Source organism: Tenrec ecaudatus, chromosome 3 (genome assembly GCF_050624435.1).
Source record: "Tenrec ecaudatus isolate mTenEca1 chromosome 3, mTenEca1.hap1, whole genome shotgun sequence".
In the NCBI taxonomy this organism is placed as follows: Eukaryota; Metazoa; Chordata; class Mammalia; order Afrosoricida; family Tenrecidae; genus Tenrec; species Tenrec ecaudatus.
The window spans coordinates 162,427,662-162,449,314 of record NC_134532.1 but is presented as its reverse complement, the minus strand read 5'-3'; the positions used below and the strand labels follow the sequence as shown (position 1 = coordinate 162,449,314).

The 21,653-nt window shown below is 37.5% G+C and overlaps 1 non-coding gene across 1 annotated transcript; it reads right to left on the bottom strand.

The window, feature by feature from the left end:
• Positions 1-765: 765 nt before the first annotated feature.
• LOC142443973 (U6 spliceosomal RNA) lies at positions 766-872 on the bottom strand. The gene has a single exon (XR_012783670.1). It is a non-coding gene; the product is annotated as a U6 spliceosomal RNA (small nuclear RNA).
• Positions 873-21,653: the final 20,781 nt, after the last annotated feature.

Below are 21,653 nucleotides of genomic sequence, written 5' to 3'. Positions count from 1 at the left end.
GTTCTTCCATTTGTGGGGGTTGCTTTTGGTTTCTTGTAGTAGGGGCTTATAATTTTCCTTATATAGGTCTTTAGTATTTTTTGTTAAATATATTTCTAGGTATTTCAGTTTGTTCTTAGCTACTGTGAAGGATAATTCCTTCTTAATCCCCTCTTCCATCGTCCCATCTAATGTGTATATAAAACCTACCAACTTCTGTTTATTGATCTTGTATCCCGCTACTCTTCCATATTCTTCTATTGCTATAAGTACTCCAGCTGTGGAGCTTTTGGGGTCTTCAATGTACAGGATCATGTCATCTGCAAATAGCAATAGTTTCACCTCCTCCTCTCCCTTTTGGATCCCTTTGTTGTCCTTCCACTGTCTTATGTTGTTAGCCAGAACCTCCAAAACAATATTGAATAAAAGTGGGCACAGGGGACATTCTTATTTTGTACCCTTTTTCAGTGGGATTGTTTATGTCTTTTCTCCATTGACTATGATGTTGGCCGTTGGCCTTTCATAGATAGCTTGTATCAGCTTGAGGAACTTACCTTCCAATCCTATCTTCATGAGTGTCTTAATTAGGAATGGGTGCTGGATGTTGTCAAATGTTTTTTTATGCATCTATGGATATTATCATATGTTTTTTATTCTTTTTCTTCTCAATGTGATGTATAATATTGATGGATTTTTGGATGTTAAACCATCCTGCATCCCTGGTATGAATCCTACCTGGTCGTGATGGATGATATGTTTTCTATACTTTTGTATTCTGTTGGCCAAAAAAATATGGAAGACTTCATGAATTTGCATGTCATCCTTGTGCAGGGGCCATGCTAATCTTGTCTGTATTGTTCCAATTTTAGTATATGTGCTGCCGAAGCAAGCACAGCCTTCCAGTTTTTACTGACCACATTTTAACAAGCACTATGTCCTTCCCCTGGCACTGGCCGCTCCTGAAGACAGGTCCAAAGACTAGGACAATGTCATTTCATCCTTATTTCTAGGAATTGTTCTCTCTGTACTTCTTCCAAAACAGATTTGTCCCTTTGCCTGGTAGTCTAATTTCATTCACTCTTTTCACTAGCATCTTAGTTCTGATTCATTGATCCTTCATTGTGTAGCATTCACATGGGGATATGGTGATTAAAAATACCATGGATTGTCAGTCAACTTCATGGGAGTGAGTTTGATTTAGCTTTTAGTGTAAAGTGCATTTTAATTCTGTGAGATATCTTTGTTTCTCAACAATTAAAAGAAATATTATATAACAGATTTCATGAGCATTGATTGTGAATCTCAGTTAAAGGAAATTTTTATCAACTTCTGGCTTTTTCCCCATTTATCATAGTGTTGTGCATTGGTCAATTTATGAGTATTTTATTTCTTTATGTTGAGGTGTAAAACATACTGAAATCTATATTATTTGGCCTTCATTGGTAAGTCGTTAACATCCTCTTCACTTTCAGGAATCAAGGCTATGTCACCTTCAAATAAAATCAAAACCCAAACTCACTGCCATCAAGGCCATGCTGAGTATAGCTTCGTTTTTACATGCAGATGACACAGGCTTGCTTCCTGAAAGTAAGGAGGACCTGAACCACTTATCATTAAAGAGATACTGGAGGGCAAAACTTTATTAAGCTAAATATTATAAGTCCTAAAGAAAGCATAAAAAATTATCTCCTTGAGATAATCCACATTCATTGCCACTGAGTCAATTGCAATTCACAGTGTCCCTAAATGACAGTGCCACAGTAAACTGACAGGGAACTGGCAGAAGCTCCAGGTTGCATTCAGAAGAGGACATGGAACAAAGGATACTAGTGAGGATGACAAATGGATCTTGGCTTAAAGCGGGAAATACCAAAAAGATGTTTAATTGTGTTTCATTACCAGTGCAAAGGCATTTGACCGTGTGGACTGTAATAAACTGTGGGAACCCTGGAAAGAATAGGAATTCCAGGGCACTTCACTGTGCTCATGAAAAATTTGTACATGGATCAAGAGTCAATTGTGTGAACATGAAAGGGAATACCACATGGTTGAACCTCAAGAAAAGTGTGCATCTGGATTGTGCATTCTTACCAAAAGTTTTCCATCTATGTGCTGAGCAAATTCATCTGAAAATCTGTACTATACAAACAAGAGCGCAGCATCAGGACAGGAGAAAGTCTTATTATGAACCTGGAATATGCAGATGATACAGTCTTGCTTGCTTAAAATGACATGGAATAGAAGCACTTATTGATAAGATCAAGGATTGGTAGCCTTAAGTGTGGAATACCCCAATGTAAGGAAAACCTAAATCCTCCCAACTAGACCAATAGGTAACATCATTTCAAAGAGAGAAAAGGTTGAAGTTGTCAAGGATTTTGTCTTAGTTGGATGCACAATCAATGCTCACAGAAGCAGCAGTCAGTCAAGAGATCAAAAGATGTGTTGCATTAGGTAAATCTGCTGCGCAAGACCTCTGTAGAGTATTGAAGAGCAAAGATGTCACTTTGAGGACTAAAGAGTGCCTGACCCAAGTCACCCTATTCGCCATTGCATCATATGCATATGAAAGTTGGACATTGAAAAAGGAAGACCATGGAAGCATTGGTACATGTGAATTGTGGTGCCGAAGAAGAAAGTACTACTACTGAAAAGACAAACTGATCTGTACTGGTGGAATGCCTCTTAGAGGCAAAGATGGCAAGGCTTCATCTTACATACTTTGAACATATTGTCAGGGGAGACCAGTCCCTGGAGGAGGACATCATGTTTCATAAAATGGAGGGGTGGGTAAAAGAGAAAGCCCTCGACAAGATGAATGACACAGTGGCTGCATTAATGGGTTCAGGCATAGGAATAATGGCGAGGATGGCTCAGGATGATGAGCGTTTCATTCTGTTGTGCATAGGGTTGCTATGGGTCAGAGATTACTCCCTGGCACCTAAAAACGACTTATAGAAAGAATAGGGTTGAATTGCTACTGTGGATTTCTGGGAAAGGGACTCTTTGAAGAAGTAAAAAGCCTCTTCTTTGTCCTCTGGGGCAGTTTGGTTCTTTCAAACTGATAAACTATTGGTTAGCAGCAAGGTGCAGCTGCTACACCATCAGGGTGCCCCATCTGCCTATAGCAAGTTGTCAATGAATTTTCCTTGTAATCCCTATGCCACATTCCTCTTTACATAACCCAGCTTCTCAGAGTATTTGCTCAGCATACAGTGAGTAAGAATGGTGAAAGAACACAACCTTGACACACAGCTTTTCTGGTGTTAAATCATACAGTAAACCCTTGTTTTGCTTTAATGCTTCTTGGTTTATGTATGAGTTGTCCATGATCAAATTGAAATGTTATGGAATTTGCATACTTTTCATTTTTAGATGAACTTATTAGTCACAAAAGATTCCATGTCCATTTCAATTTTATTTTTCCTTCTTAAGTCACTCGGACCAATATTTATACTTGAGGGGAAAAGAATTGGAAGGGATTTTCTTCCTTTTGGTTTTTAAAGAAACATACTGTATAATTACACAGCCCATCTCAAGAAATGAAGTCAACAACGATATTCTATTACATCCTCCATGTATGTGGGTATTTTGTCCCCTTCAGTGCCTCACCTCTCTCTGTTCCTTGGCCTCTTGTAATTATCAAAGTCTGTCTATTGCTGTATAAACTACATTTCTTCTTTGCTTTTCCTTATAATGGAATTCCAATTCTTTATAATGATACCTATTGTTTGTTATGATGCACACAGTGGAAATAGTTTGTATAATCCAAATAAAAAAAGTAAGAATCTTTCTGGTATTGTTTGCTTTTACTCAAGACTCATCTGATATCAACAATAATAGCCCTTGTTGCATATCACTTCTGAATCTGACTTGAATTTCTGCTAGTTCCCTGTCTATGAACAGCTGGAATTAATTTCGAATTATCTTCAGCAATATCTTACTTCATCTAGTACTCGAACCAAACCTGTTTAACTCATTGTTTTTTTTATTTTGCTTACCTACTAATGAAGGTTTCTATTTTTAACTTGAACAATATAGATTTTAAAAATATATTTATATCTGTTCCCTCCAATAATGCTCTAAAATTACAGAAACATAATTATGTAACAATCACAACCATGAGAAGACAATAAGTAGAGGATAAGACAATATATTTTAAACAATGTTTATGGTTTTAAAATAAAAAGCCCTTCAATGAGTAATTGACAGAAAATCAAAGAGGAAGATCTTGGTGTCAAGCAGATAAAATATTAAGACAGGTGTGGGGGGCAGGGCTTAAAATATGACATTGATTTTTTTTTTAAGATTGAAAAATTTTAAAGTTTTCTCCTAGATTCCTTTCCCTATCTTGTCCATGTATACAATCACATTATCCCAACTTAGCAGAAAAGCCTAGATATAGAGAAACAAACATGGCACAATCTGTTTGGGGGGGACTATTTTGGAGTATAAAAGAAACCTTAAATCTGAAATATAACTTAAAATGAACATTAAGTCTTAAATAAGACAAAGACATATCATCTGGATATGACAGACCATTTGCACAAGATCATAATGGCACCAATAATTTGCTGATATACAAGCTTTAAAACTGACATGGAGGGCAAAGGAAACTGTCACACAAGCACCATAATTGGCAGAGACCAATACATCACAGTTACAGGAGAGGAGCTTACAAGATTGGTCTATGAACTTCTGACTAAGGTTGGGCATGACTCAACTGTTAGATGCCCAGTAGCGCGATCACCATCAAGGACAACCCATGCTTGCACGTAAAGGAAACTGCCTCCTTGGGCTGGCTCTAGGTGGGTGGAGGTAATCTATTTTCCAATACACTCTGCCCAAGGGCCTGATTATTCACATCCTTGGTCAGTGGCCAGAAGGAACTCAGTGGAGGCTGGCTGCATGTGGGAGCAGGCAAATGGATTTGGGGCTCGCATTGGCATCCGCAGGCTGCATTTTAAGCTCTAATACAAGACACCGACACTGATTAGAGTGAACTGAAGATGGTATCCAGAAAAACTTAGATGGAAACTTTTCATCCTACAGGGTGAGGATCCTTTCTGTCCCACCATCCCCCCATCTCTCTGAATCATACTTGGGAAGTTATACCTAACACCACCAAACCTATTCCAATGCAGCTCCAAAATGATGACCGCAAGATTCTTCTCTGAAATAAATGGTCAGCCCCAGAAAAAAAAGGCCCTAACGTCAACTTCAGTTTGTTCCCTCAGGGAAATAGCAGCATCTTTACTCAATAACTCTGTGCTTTCATATATGTTTGCATTTATTTTAAAAATATATTTTGTTTGATATTGGAATAGTCATTTTAGTCCTCTCAGGACAGCTGTTTGCATGGGGTTTCCTTTCCATCTCCTTTACTATTAATCAATGTGTGTCCTTGAATCCTAACATGTATCTCCTGTAAATAGTTTAGTTGGATCCTGGGGTTTTGTATAATGAAATAATATCTACATTTTTCACTAGATTGTTCAAAAATTTAATATCTAATATTATTATTGATGTAGTTCAATCTATGTGTCATATTGCACTTATTGTGTTACAGGTGCTTCATATCATTTTCATTCTTTCACTACCATTATTGATAATAAACATATTTCCAAGTACAGTTTTAATTCTTTGAATACTTACTAATTATATTTTAAGATCATTTTCTTACGTACACTTTAGGATCTACAATATTTATTTTAATGTATCAAAAATCTCCTTCAGGTTTTATACTAATTACTATGGAATATAAAAGCTTTATTCTTTGTAGCTACACCTCATCATCTTCATTTTGTGTTATTACTTTACATACCACATTTATATGTGTTGCAAACTATATAATTCTGTTATAATTATGCCTGTATATAATCTTATGTCATTTTTAAATAAAATAAGAGGAGAAAGGCATGAAAGAACATATTTATAGAGTTCATTTCATTAATCTTGTATTTACAGTGTTTGACTATTTTCATTTCTTCCTTTGAATTCAAGTTACCATCTGGTGTCATTTACTTCCTCCAATAAAGCTTTGCTCCCATTATCCTCTTTAGTGCCATTATTGCAAAATATATTACATTATTATATGTTATAAGCTCTATAATGTAATTATGCACATATTTTAAGCAGTTGCATTTAAAATCAGTTAAGAAATAAGGAATTGTATTGTTGTCTACAATTACCAACATAATTACACTATTGATACATTTTCTTTTCATATTCCAATTGAAAATACTACCTGATGTCCTGCTTATGCTTATGACCTGAAAAATTGCATTTTCTATTTTTGCAAGATAAATACAATATTTATCTTAATGTATCAAAATATTCACCTGGCTTTCTACTAATTTAATTCCAATGAAAGATAAAACTTTACTTCTATGTATCTACAGCCTCTTCATCCCCATTTTGGTGTTATTTCTTTCCATATTGCATTTACAAGTGTTGCAAACAATAGGATTCTTTGTTATAATTATTTCTGTATATGCTCTTGTGTCTTTTTAATATAAAAGGAGAAAGGTAGCAATAAATTCCCTTAGGTTTGTTTTGCTATTTGGTTGAATCTGGGAATGTCTTTATTTTGCATTTTGTTTGAAAGATAGCTTACATGCTGTCAAAAATTTATCTCGTGTTAAAATAACAGAAATGCCGCAAGCAGTGGACTTTAACCAACACTGTTTTATTATGACACAGTTAAGAAGATTAGAAGTGTTAATTATGTAAGCCAGCAAAAGGGGACAATTTTTTTCTTTGGGTTTTAATGAAAGGTTCATTTTCCTCTTTAGACTTTCAGCTCCTGGATATTTGTACTTGTCCTCCTCCATTTCTGATCCACTACCTTGTTTAAACTCCTTTATATCTCTAGAGAGATTGGCTCCAGTTATAATCAATACCAACCCTGCTCATTCTCATCGAAAAGAAAACCAATTTCCAAATGACAGTAAAACACACATGTATGTTGTTGTTAGGTATTATCCAGTAAGTTCAGACCCACCGCAACCCTATCTTCAACAGAACAAAAACAGTTTGGCAGTATCCTATCCTCAGAATCACAGTTATGCACAAGTTTCACTTCCAGCAAGCAAGGTTGTGGAATCTGCATATTAGTTTGTTAAACCTACCTGCAATCCTGATGCGGCATTCTTCGTCATATAATCCACCTTCTCGAATGATTTTCTCAGCATACAGACTGTTTACGTCTGACGAAAAGATACAACCCTGTTGCACGTCTTTCCTGATTTTAAGCCATGCAGTCTTCCTTTGCTCTGCTCCCACAACTGCTTCCTGATCTGTGTGTAAGTTTCACATGAGCACAATGAAATATTCTGGAATTCTCATGCTTCTCAAGGTGATCCATAGTGTGTTTACACCTTTCTGGTTTTCTCTGCTTTCAGCCAAGATGCATGTGACATTGGCAGTGATACTCTTTATACCAACCATGTCCTCTCCTGAAATGGGCCTGAAACTCTGGCGATGCCATGCCAAGCTACTGTTGCAGTTCAATGATCTTGTTCTGTACTTTGAGCATTCTGTTGGATCAGCTTTCTTTGGCACGGACATGAATATGGCCCGCTCTTGGTCAGGTGACCAAGTAGCTGCCTTCCCAATTTCATGGCACTGTAATTTATCAGTATGTTGAAACATTGTGATTGGTATTTCATATACACCTGAAGCTTTGTTTTTGACTAATGCTTTCACTGCAGCTTGAGCTTCTTCCTTCAGCATCTTTGCTTCTTACTCAGATGCTACCTCCTGTGCAGATTTCTTTCTGGTACCCTCTCTCTTTATTCTGTCCATCTTCTTTTGATGCTGCCTGCATCATTTGATATTTTCCCAGAGAATATTTCAATATTGCAACTGGAGGCTTGAGATTTTTCTTTAGTTCTTTCAGTTTAATCGATGCTGAACAGGTTCTAACTACTTACTTTTCTAACTTAACGTCTTTGCCCACTTTGTTATAATGTTTTACTTTGTCTTCTGAATCTGCCCTTTGAAATTTTCCGTTCAATTGTTTGACATCATCATTTATTCCATTGGCTTTAGGTTCTCTACAATCAAGAGTAAGTTTCAGAGTCTCTTCTAACATACAATTTGATCATTTCCTACTTTCCTGCCTTTTTAGTAACCTTTTACTTTCCTTGTGAATATTATTCTTGATGTCTTCCCATTGCTCATCAGGTCTTCTGCTATTCGTGTTTAATGCTTGAAATCTTTTCTTGAGAGGTTCTCAAAATTCAGGTGTGGTAGAGATCGTATTTTGACTCTCGTGCATTTGCTTTAATTTTATTCAGCTTTAGCCTGAACGTACATATGAACAATTGGTGATCTGTTCCAGAGTCAGCCCCTGCTTTGGTTTTATCTGCTGATACTGTGCATCCCTATAATAGTTCCCCAGAGATAGAGTCCATTTGATTCTGGTGTATTCCATCTAGAGAATTCCATGTGTACTATTTTTCTGTGTGTGTGTTTTTGAGGGGAAAAAAAAGACATTTGCTAAGAAAAAGTCATTGGTCTTGCAAATGCCTAGACTCGATCTCCTCGAAGGTGGGCAGCAGGGCCCTTCTTCGTTAGCTCCTCTTAGTCGGGAAGCTGTGCTGGAATCGGTTCACTTTGAGTGACGCTGCTGGCATTGGAAACTTCAGTGGCATAACTTCCAGCATCACAGCAACACACAAGTCGCCACAGGAAGACAAACTAATACACAAGTGGTGGACTCTCTCCCAAGCATAATTTTCTTCTCTAGGGAATGATCCTTCCTGATAACATGAGACAAGATCTCACCATATTCATTATTAAGGAGCTTTCTGGTTGTACTTCTTCCAAGAATGATTTGTTTGTTCTTGAAGTTCACCATAATTTCAATACCCTCCAGCAACATAGACCGAGTGCATCAACTCTTCTCAGGTCTTTCTTATTCACTCGCCAGCTTTCACATGCATGTGAGATAACTGAAAATAGCATTGCTTGAGTCGGGCACCTTGAAGTTTTCAAATTGATAACTTTGTTCTTCCACATTTTGAAGATGTCTTGTTCAACAGACTGGTCTAAATCAATAGTTAATTTGATTTTTCATCTTTTTAATGAGTATTGATGGTGAATACAAATAAAAAGAAACCATTAACCATTTTGATTTTCTATCCATTTATTTTGATGTTTTTTATTTGTCCTCCATATGTGAAAATTTTTGTTTCCTTTACATTAAGTAGAAATCCATACTGAAATCTGTAGTCCTTGATCTTCATCAGCTCATGAAGCAAGTTTTGTACTTTTCAGTAAAACGTGGACTTGTAGAGTGGGGTGCTGCTGGGCACTTAATTGAGTACCTGGGTTTGTTAGCCCAGTAGCTATTGACCCAAGTGTCTTTGGGGTGATATTTACAGGCTTGGGTTTCTCTGGGTAATTAATTCCGGGATCTGGGTTTGCTGGTCCACAGAGCTTGAGTTAAATGGCTTCAGGTTGGTATCTATTAGAAACCCTGAAAATACTTTGTAACAAGTCCTGATAAGCATAAACATAAATATCCTGAATATTTCTCACATTTTTAAATTAATCATTTTATATGGAGCTTTTACAGATATCATAATAATCCATAATTCAATTAGTTCAAGCATAAATGTACATTTGCTACCATGATCAATTTTCAAACATTTTATTTCTTCTTGATCTTCTTGATATCAGTTCTCCTTCATCTGTTCCCTACCCCATCTTACTCCCAAGAAGCCCTCCAGTCAGCTTCTTTAATAAAGATTTTAATTATAAATTTTGCCTGTGACTTCTATATATCCACTGCAATGGATATTAGAACCTAGAGCTATGAATTAGAGAATGCTACCTAAAGAAATATCCCGTTTAAAATCACGGAGGAGGGTAGTTGCTCTGATGGCATAATGGGTTTCAATTTGAGCTGATAAGCACAGGGTGTGACAGTTCAAAACCAGCTGCTCCACAGAAGAAAATGAGTCTTTTTACTCCCATAAAGATTTACAGTTGGAAACCCAGGGGCAGTTCTTTTTTCCTATAGGGTGATCGTACATCAGAATCAACTGGATGATGGGGGATTTGAGGGGGTGAGCTGCAAAAAAAAATAGAAAAAGAGACATAAATGTGTTTGCCACAAAAGAATGGTAATAAGGAGAATTCAGAATATGCACCTTAATGTTGAATACAAAATTAACACTAATACAAAGAGCATTTCTTAAAGAGCAGCTACCTACATTCTAAAAAACAGAACTTCATTTCTCCTTCTTTAAATTGTGGGCATTAGTCATCAACATTCTGTCACCCACTGTTATTCATTCATCTTTCTTTTTTAAATCATTTTATTAGGGGCTCATACAACTCCTATCATAATCCATACATACATCAATTGTGTAAAGCACCTTTGTACATTCGTTGCCCTCATCATTCTCAAAACATTTGCTCTCCACACAAGCCCCTGGCTTTAGGTCCTCAATTTTTCCCCTCCTTTCCCACTCCCCCATCCCTCATGAACCCTTGATAATGAATAAATTATTATTTTGTCATAACTTGCTCTGTCCCACGTCTCCCTTCACCCACTTTTCTGTTGTATGTGCCCCAGGGAGGAGGTCACAAGAAGATCCTTGAAATCAGTCCCCCCTTTCCAACCCACCCTACCTATGCCCTCCCAGTATCGCCACTCATTCATCTTTCATGTTTAAAAGATATAATAAAATATCAAGTCCATAAAAAACTATTGATGAAATGAAAGTACCCTTCTACTCTTTCTAAATTCTATAGTAAATCATATCATACCTTCTGCTTAAATTATTTAATGACTTCCTTTAATTTTCAGGAAAAAAATTGCAAACTTAGATTATGAGACAAAATAAATACCAAATGCTAATAATCTAATGCAGCATTAAATTTGTGATAAGAATCCCCATTTTTAACTATCATTTAATTCTGTCTCCCATTTTTAAGTTTTACAAGATTTTACCACTTGAAATTAAGGTGAAATTGTGAACTCTCCTTTAGTAACCTGGCTAACTCTAATAGCACCTTGTTTTAAACTCATGTAGAGTCTAATTAAATGATTACTGTGTGACACCTCATTGCTAAAATAAAATCTTCACTTTCCTTTTAATAAAATATATATTTTTAGCACTGACAAAATCTTTCCTTAAGATTTAAGTGGGTGGTACCAAGTTATGACAAACTAGTTGAAGGTGCAGCCTTACATATTGAAAAATGAGAGTAAAAAAGAAACCTCGTACTCCAACACTCTGATTGAGTATAGTCATTTTAAATACTTTAATCCCTAGTTTTATTTTACTTAAGTTTTAAGTAATCTTTAAGAAATTTATCAGTCATCACAGGTGAAAAATAGCAGAGATGCTACTGAGGGATGGGGACACAGCAGATGTGCTTAACCTCATTGCCCTTGACCAAAAACAGTTTGAAACAATTGTTACTAGCCCAGCAAGTTAGTCTGTAAAGTAATCAATACCCCTTGTAACACTTAGAAAGATATTACAGGGAATGTAAGAGAGGACACATACAGAACCAGCCAGACAAGAAGCCTCATCGTTATACATAGCCTACACCCTTACAGACATCAGGATTATTTGAATAGATACCATCAAGAATAGGCATATGATACAGGTCAGCTGTACAAGGGATAATACTAATTTAACTGTATTCCACTCAAATATTGCCCTTTGTGGCTGCCTCATATATTGTTAGGTGCTTTGAATCATTTCTGAATGATAGCATCCTAATGTACAGCAGAATAAAATATTTCGTGATCATGGATCATCTTTATACTTGTTTTTATGTTTTAGGTACTGTTTCAATCCAGCTTGTCAAAGGCCTTCTTCATTTTTGCTGTTCCTCCATTTCACAAGTATGGTGTCCTTCACCAGGGACCGGTCTCTCCTGCCTTGTCCAAAGTGCATGAGGCGGAGTTTTGTCATCAATGCTTCCAAACTGTGCTTTTACTTTCCAAGATAAATTTGTTATTTTTGGATGCCCATGGTACTTTCAATATTCTTCACCACAACCATAATTCAAATGCACCAATTTTTTTCAGTCAACTTTATTCAATATCCAACTTTCAGAAGTATATGGGTTGATTGAAAAGGCCATGGTTTGGGTCAGGTATACCTTAGCCCTCAAAGTAACATCCTTGTCTTTCAACACTCTAAAGAGGTCTGGTGCAGCAGATTTACCCAATGCAATGCACCTCTTGATGACTTGACTACTGCTTCCATAAGCGTTGATTATGGACCCAAGTAGATGAACTCCTTGACAACTTCAATCCTTTCTCTGTTTTTAATGATGATACCTTGTGGCTAAGTTGTGAAGGTTTTATTTTCTTTATATTGATTTATAACTCACACTGAAGGCTGCAATGTTTATCTTCAGGAGCAAGTGCTTCAAACCCTCCTCACTTTCAGCTAGCCAGGTATGTCATCTACATATCTCTGGTTGTTAAAACTTCCTCCAATCCTGATGCCACAATCTTCTTCATATAGCCCAACTTCAATGAGACACACCTTTCCTAACTTCAAACCAGGCAGTGTGCCCTTGTTCTGTTTGTACAACTGCTTTTTATTCCATTTACAGGATCCACAGGCGCACAGTTAATTAGTCTGTGATTCTCATTCTTCTCAAGGCTAACCATAGTTTGTTATAATCCACACAATAGAATATCTTTACATAATCAATGAAACACAAATAAACATCTTGTGGGTATGCTCTGTTTTCAGCCAAGATCCATCTGACACCAGCAGTGATATCCCTTGTTCAACATCCTCTCCTGAATATTGCCTGAATGTCTGGTTGCTCCATGTCAATGTACAGTTGTGGTCTTCAAAAGCATCTGGTGATGGAATTCAGAAGGCACAAAAGCATTAGAGTTACACACTATATAAACTTCTCATTAACTACAAAACAAAGGTTTATAAGCCTCTAGCAATGGCATCTCTCTGAATGATGAATAAGTATAGATTCTCAGATCTCATGCCCATCCCTGTAAATATTCATGCATAATCTAGACATAGATCAAGAAGCAGTCTTTGAACAGAACTAGGGATATTGCATGGCTAAAAATAATGGAAAGGTGGTATCACAGCTGTACCTTTCTTTAATATGTATTCAATCTTTATGCTGTTCCAATAATTGGAGAAGCTGGAATATTTGACGAACTTGGCAACAGAGTTGGAGGGAGATTCTTTAAAAACCCACAAGTTACAGATGACTAGCTTGCTTTCTGAAATACTTTATGGCACTGTCAAACAATATTGATGTATCAGAAGACAAGAATGTGAATTAAAGTTTGAGAATTATCTCTTTTACAGAAACATTTGTCCTAATGGAGTCCCTGTCTAGAATTGTTTGTTTATGTATTTATTTATTTTTAATTCTTTCCTTTCCATCCTCTCTTGGGTCCTCACTTGCTCCTCTGTTTTCCATTTGAATCTTGCCTAATTTCTGGGAGTGAACAGACTTGATCAGGGAGTACGCAGATACCTAAATCTTTTAGTCTAAAACTTTGGCAAGAAACTTCTCCTTTGGCCACTAGTCTTTGTTTCTGGTTCCCAAATCTGCGAGTGTTGTTCAACAGAGATATCTGGCAAGGGAAAATGCCCCAGGGAAACAGGTGAAAGAATTCTGAGAGAGATAAATGAATAGGAAACAAGCAGGAAATTCCCATTTAAATGTAAAACTTAAATCTTCCCCTTGAGTTTATTATAATACACATCGGAAGGCTTCAAAGGGTTCATGGAAAATTTCCATTATCTTTGATTTCATTTTACTACAGACTTTTAGAAGATCCCTGTATAAACATGTCAATATATTCATAAAAGGCCCTGGCCAATCTGAACACAACTGATGCAGCTAGATAAAGATGGGCCTGCATAGACCAAGTCAGATAAACAGAGAGATAATCACAGGGCTTTCTCTTCAGAAATTTTGCTGACAAATTTTGTAAAGGCTTTGATAGTCTAGGCTATGAAAGAGGCCAGGTCAAATACTAATATTGTAATATATATATATATATATATATAAAACAGTATATATTCACTTAAATATCTTGCTGTATATAGCAAGAAATATAAGTGAATATCTCCGAATATACCATAATATGTAAATATATGTAGCTATCAATATGTGTGTATACATATACACATATTCTTAGCTTTGGTTTCAAACTAGATTTGGTCTATCGGCTATGTTTGCCACATGTCTGGTAAGGAATGTTGCTGTTGCTGTCCTGTGCTACTGAGCCCATTCTAACATGCATCATCTTTCTCTGCAACATAAGAAATCAATGACCAGTCCCAGGCCTCACAATTGTGATTTTTGATCCCATTGTTGAAACTACTAGGCCAATCCAACCTGAGGAGTGACTTCCTTCATTTTCACTGAACTTGCACTTCACCAAATAGGTTCTTCTCCAGGGACTGGCCTTTCCTGACTGTATGTCCAAAGAACATAAGATGTAATCTCACCATTCTCACATCTAAGGAGCACTCTAGCTGTACTTTTTAAAAATTCTTTTTATTGGGGCTCATAAGGCTCTTATCACAATCTGTACATACATCAATTGAGCAAAGCACCCTTATGCATTCATTGCACTCGTCATTCTCATAATTCATCTTCCATTTGGGTTCCTGGAATCAGCTCTATTTCCCTTTTTTTCCCCCATCCCCCTCCCTCCCCGATCCCACCCCTGGTCCCTTGATAGTTTATAAATAATTATCTTAGCTTACACTCCCCGGCGTCTCCCCTCACCCGCCTCCCCATTGCCCATCTCCCAGAGAGGAGGTTACACATAGATCTCCGAGATCGGTTCTCCCTTTCTACACCCCCTTCACTCCTGGTGTCGCCACTCCCACCGCTGTTGTTGAGGGGTTCGTCTGTCCTAGGTTACCTGTGTTTCCAGATCCCTACTGCACCACTGTACATCCTCTGGTATAACCAGGTCCGCAAGGTAGAATTGGGGTCATGATAATTGGGAGGGGAGGAAGCGTTCAGGAACTAGAGGAAGGTTTTGAGTTTCATTGTTGCTACACTGAACCCTGAGTGACTCACCTCCTCCCCACTACCCCTTTGGAAGGGATGTCCAGCTGTCTACAGATGGGCATTGGGTCCCCATCATGTACTCCCCCTCTTTCACGGTGATGTGATTCTCATCACCACCCCACCTTTGTTGTTGGAGACCTGGTCTCCTCTGCCCTTCACGATCACCTATGTTGGTGTGCTGCTTCCGTGTGGGCTTGGTTGCTTCTGGGCTAGATGGCCGCTTGTTTGCTTTCAAGCCTTTAAGTCCCCAGACGCTATATCTCTCAGTAGCCAGGCACCATCAGCCTTCTTCACCACACTAGCTGTACCTTTTGACAGACAGATTTGCTCTTTCTTTTGTTGGTCAACAATGCTTTGAATATTCTTCACCAGCAGCATAGTCTAATTCAAATGGATCAATTCTGCAGGCTTCCTTACTCATTGTTGGGCTTTCATATACATATGAAATGAATGAAAACACTGTGGTATGGGTGAGATGCACATTAGTCCTCAAAATGACATCTTTGCTCCTTAATGCTTTAAAGAGATTTTTGCATTATATTTTCCTAATGTAGTATGCCATTTGACTTCTCGACTGCTCCTTTCTTGAGCATTGATTGTGGATCCAGGCAAAATGAAATCAGTAATTTTTCTATTTATTATAATGCTATTAATCTAGTTGTGAGGAAGTTTGTTTTCTTTACATTAAGCTATAATTCATAGTGATGGTTGGTTTTAGTCTTTGACACTTATCTGTAAAGGTTTTAAGTCCTATGCCCTTTCACCCTGCAAGTTTATGTCACCTACATATAGTACATAGACAATGAGCCTTCCCCCAATCACAATGTTAAGTTCTTCTTTATATAGTGCAGTTTCTTGCATTATTTGCTCAACACACAAATTGAACAAGCATACTAAAATGATACAACCCTGGCACATATCTGTTCCTGGTTTTAACTGACTCGGTAACCCATTGTTCAATTAAAATAATAAAAAAATATTACGTATCTATAAATCTGATCAGAAACCCTGACAATATAAATCTAGAGTTCTGGTAATACAACTACTTCCCACCATAAAAGTATAAATACTTGAAAAAACAAAAGGAGGTGGGGGAGGGGTAGAGGACTTAAATGTGAAAGACAAGATTCTATTTTCTAATTACTGTTCCTTCTTTTGCATTTCAATGGACAATAAAATCAATGTAACCTGATTGCATGTTTGATTAATTTCAGGTTAAGGCACTGTTGTTGGGTGTCTTGGGGTTGGTTCTGACTCACAGCACCTCTATGCACATCAGAACACTGCCTGGTCTTGTGCTATCTTCACAATAGTTGTGGGAGCCATGGTGTCAATCCATTTTCTTGAAGATCATCCTCTTTTTCGCTGTCCCTCCACTTTCTCAAACATGATGTCCTTCTCCAGGGGCTGGTCTTTCCTGACAATATGTTGAAGATCTAAGACAAAGTCTAAAAATCTTTGCCTCTAAGGAACACTTTGGCCATACTTCTTCCAAGATGGATCGGTTCGTTCTTTTAACAATTCAAGGTACTTTCAATATTCTTCTCCCGAAGCACAATTCAATTCAAATGCATCCATTTTTTCTTTGGTTTTAATGGTATGTATTATATGAAGAAGAATTCAGCACTAGGATTGAAGATAAGCTAATGAACAACCCGGAATACAAACATCGTAAAAGCTTGCTTCCTGAAAGTGAGGAGAAATTGAGGTACTTAATGATGAAGATCAAGGATTACAGCCTTCAGTATGGATTACAATTCAATGTAAAGAAACCAAAATTCTCAAAACTGGACCAATAATTAAGGCCATGATAAATGGAGAAAAATTGAAGTTTTCAAGAATTTTGTCTTGCTTGAATCCACAACCAATCAATATTCATGGAAGCAGCAGTCAAGAAATCAAAAATGCTGCATTTGGTAAATCTGCTGCACAAAACCTCTTTAGAGTACTGAAAAGAAAGGATGTTCCTTTGCAGAGTAAGGTGCTCCTGAACCAAGTCCTGGGATTTTCAATTGCCTCATATGTGTGTGAACATTGGATATTGAAGATAACTTTTGTAGGATTCTTCATTTTTTTTCATTGCTAGCTTTCAATGTTAGTGAATAAATTTGAGTAATAGTTATATTTATTGGATAGATATATATTATATTAATATTTATATTGATTGGATAAATATATTTTTATATTGATAGAAATTATTGAATCACAGACAGCATTGTATTTCAGTATAGATCTTTAATTGTTCCTTTTGATGATGAATCAGATGCCCATTCTCTTGAACTTGTCATTTCTGGCTCAGTAAACCATATGCCTGTTGAAGTGAAGATATCCAATAAAAGTCCACTTCAAGTCACTACTGTCTATGATGTCAGTCTTTAAGGGTTTCATTTCTTTTTTGAATACTTGCAATTTTCCTAGATTTTACTCCATACATTTTGAGTTCTGATTATCAATTGATGTTTGTAACTATCCCTTCTCATTTTGATTCATGCCTCATCAGCAAATGAAGATCTCAAAGCTTACTCCAGCCGTGTCATTATGGAAGACTCTACTTTGAGAAAATAGCTTTCTCACAGTTTTATTTTCAAGTGCCTTCCTATTTAAGGGAACTCTTCTGACATCATATGCTATTCATAAGGTTTTAAGTAAGTGATTCATCCGAAATGGACAGCCACCTCCTTCTTGGTAGCCTGTTCTTAGTCTGAAGACTGCTGAAACCTATTCACTTTCAGTGATCTAGAAATTATTTGAAATATCAATGAGATAGCTTCCAATACCACAGCAACATGAAGGCCACTACAGTATGACAAACTGACAGATAAATGGTACCTTAGGATCTTCAATATTTAGCTTTTAATTCAACTTGGCTGGACTAAGAATGTGTAGTTACGTGATCTAAAATTGGGGCTCAACTCCATGATGGGATCTTCTGTGAAGTAGTCAAACCATTATGGGAGGGAAAGGGTCTAGTACCACCTTTTTAATCTGACCACAACCATACAATTGAGGAGAGGTTTGATTCAGGATGTGGCCTATTCTTAGTACAGAAGTGGGGAAGCTCGCTCAGTTCTTCTGCTGGATCTGATCTTGCATCTGGTTTCCGATCTCCTGTCACAATGCCTGCAGATTCCAGGAGCCATCAGATAACTACTGACCTTGAATTCATTTGGCCAAACTTGGATTCATTTTCTCTCTACCACTTGCTTCATTTACTGTTTCCTGGTTCATGGTCCCCCAGCAGATCCACGTGTTTGGAGAGACCTCCAGCTGACCAGCTGACCCAAGGACTTGAAATGGACAGTACTTACATCAGCTTCCTCAACCATGTGAGCTATGTCTTAACATAAATCTCTTTCGGGGTGAATACACATATAAGCGTACTTCATTTTGCTTGCTAAAGAATTCAGCCTAACACGAGATCAAACAGTTGAATGTCTTTGCATAGTAAATAAAGTTTCATTATTCTCTGCCTTTGGTTCCATTTGATGTTAACAATGACAACCCATGCTCCATGTCCTCTTCTAGATCGGGCTTAGAGTTCCAGCAGCTCTCTGTTGATGCACAGTGGCAACCATTTCAAAATCACTTCAGCAGCATTTTACTTGGATGTAATATTAATGTTATTGCTTGAAAGTTTCTACATTTGGAATGGGCTCAGAAATGGATCTCTTCTAGTCAGTTGTCCAGGGAGCTGCCTTCCAAATTGCTTGGCATAGAAAAGGGAAAGTTTCCAATGCTTCATCCGCTTGTTGATATATCTCACTTCGCATTTTATCAATTTCTAGAGCCATGTTTAGTGCAGCTTGGCTTTCTTGATTCAGGCACACATGTTCTTGAACATATGCTATCTCTTTAAATGACTGAATACTGACAAGTTTTTCTTTTTTAATACAGTGACTCTGTAGTCTTTCATCTTCTTTTGATGTTTTCCATATTGTTCAATATGTTGCCCACATTGCTGTTTTTGTTAGGTGCTATTGAGTTGAATCTGATTCTTGGTATTCTGATGTACAGCAGAATGGAACACTGACTCGTCCTACATCATCCTCAAAATTGTTTAAGCCCATTGTTGTAGCCACGTGTCAATCCATTTTGTGAAAGGAAATCCACATTTTCAATGTTATTCTACTTTATAAAGCATGGTGTGCTCCTCCAGGGAGTGGTCTAGCCTAGCAGCATTGCCAATGTACCTGAAAAGAAATCTGGCCATCCTTGCTTCTAAGGAGCACTATGACTGTATTTTTTTTCAAGACAGGTTTGTTTGTTCTTTGGGCGGTACATGGTACACTCAATATTCCTTCAGCATCACCATAATTCAGATACATCCTTTCTTTTTTTGGGGGGGGTTTCTTACTCATTGTCCGAATTTCACATGAATATGAGATAATTGAAAATACCATGGCTTGAGTAAGGAGCAACTTCTCATTGCTGGATCCAGTGGATGACAACTTACAGAGACCCTATATGGAAGGGGAGAATCAATAGAATTGCCCTTGTGAGATGCCAAGACTATAACACTAGATGGGAGTAGAAAGTCTCATCTTGAAACAGTAAAGCATCTGGTGTTGTTGAACTTCTGATGTTGTGGTTAGCAACCAATATGTAGCCCACGATTCACCCGGACACAGAACCCACTCTCTCACCAGAACATTGAGATGATTCCTACCCATACTGAATAAATAGGACAGAGTAGAAACACTTCATAATACTTTTGAAGACCGTAAAGCTTTACATCAACAGACTGCTTTCTCCCACAGGGGGCCTAGTGGTTTCACACCACCAAACTCTGGGTTAGCAGCTAAGTGCTTAACTATTGTGCCAACAGAGCTCCTGTGCAGCAAAAAAAGGTGGCCAAAGGAAGAGATAGAACTACTTATGAGCTTACATTATTTATCACTGGGGTTGATACTGGCAGAGAGGAGGATCCTTAAAATAGTCCCCAGAAAACCAGCCTCAGAGTCCACCTCTTGACTCCCTCACATTCAATTTGGTCAGGATGTACCCAGGTAATTGTGTCAGAGCTTACAGGAGTATACTTTCTTCTTTCACCCCACCTGTGCCCTCCTAATGCCCAGTAGTGTGCTATATAATAAACAAATCCATAAATAAAGAACTGGATAAATAAATAATTAACATCTTCATGCCACAGAGACAACAGGCAACAACAAATAATTTCAATGAGCAGAATAAGATGCTCCAATCAAGTGAGCAAATTAAAGGCACAGAATATATTCATGATAAAGAAATGATAAGAGAACTACCTGACAAGATACTCAAAAGCCTTATTTGCACAGTGCTTCAGGGCTCCGTTGCTAACCAGCAAGTTGACAGTTCAAGCTTGAAAGCTACTATAACAGAGGAAGACCTGACAGTTCATTTGAAAATATTTACAACCACGGGAACTATGAATATGACATAGTTTTTATTCAAGACCAAAAATATCACTCTTTAATGAAATGAAAAATTCACTTTTAACACTTTGATATGGAAAGGAAGGAGTCACGAAATATCTAGAATGTTATTGAATAAGAACAATATAGGATGTCTCCCACTGTGTGATCTTAAAATTGATGTATAGCCATAGTGACTAAACAAGTCTGCTTCAATGGCAGGTGCAGAGCACCATGGAATAAACATTTGAACAGCTTCTTCCATGGGCACTGACTGATTGTGGGTACAAGGAAAATAACTTGACAATTTCAATCAATCTCCATTTATTATTATATCATTCACTGTTCCAGTTGTAAGGATATTTTCTTTTCTTTATATCATGATGAAACCCACATTGAACACTGTCTTTGATCTTAATCAATACTTCAAGTCCTCTATGCTTTCAGCAAACAAAGTTGTATCATTTGCTGCCTGATGTCAGATATGAGAATGACCAGAATAGAACCCAAACTGCAGATTAAATATGTATTTACCCTCCAACCTGTTTCCCATTTCTAACATCAACCATCCCTAACATAGTACTCACTAAATTTCTTTTAGCTTTAATAATCCATTGCAAGAGCCACAATGAACATGAAGACTATACTTTCAAGATTAATAGTTTACATATTGGGATCAGGATCCAGGAGTAGGTAAGCAAAATGCCCCCTATTCAGTGCAGCACAGCTATCTCAATTCCTCTGGGTCATGCAGCCTTCTCTAGAGTCCCTGAAGATAGACCTCATCTCAAGTCCCTCCAAGAAGCCTCTTTGTTCCCTGAAAACAGGCTTCTCTCAACCCCCTCAAGACAGGCTCCTCTTAGCCCTGGCATCTGTCACCATTCACTCTATGGCCTGTCATCACTGGTTTCACAGCTGGATCACTTCTGTCTTTGGTTAAAATTATTGACTTGTGTGCTATTCTGGGTACTTTAGAGAAACAAATCCACAGAAACTCATGTATAAGAGAGAATTTCACATAAAGGTTAAGCACGCACCAAGAAAACATTCCAACCCAGTGCTGCCCAAGCCCACAAGTCCAACATCAACCCATTAGCCCATATGTCCAACACCAATCCACAAAGTGCTCCTCCATCTCACAAAACACATGCAATGATGCCGACTGCTGGAGGAAAGTCGAGTAAGTGAATGTGTAAGCATTTTAGCGCTGGCAGGGGTCTCCACACA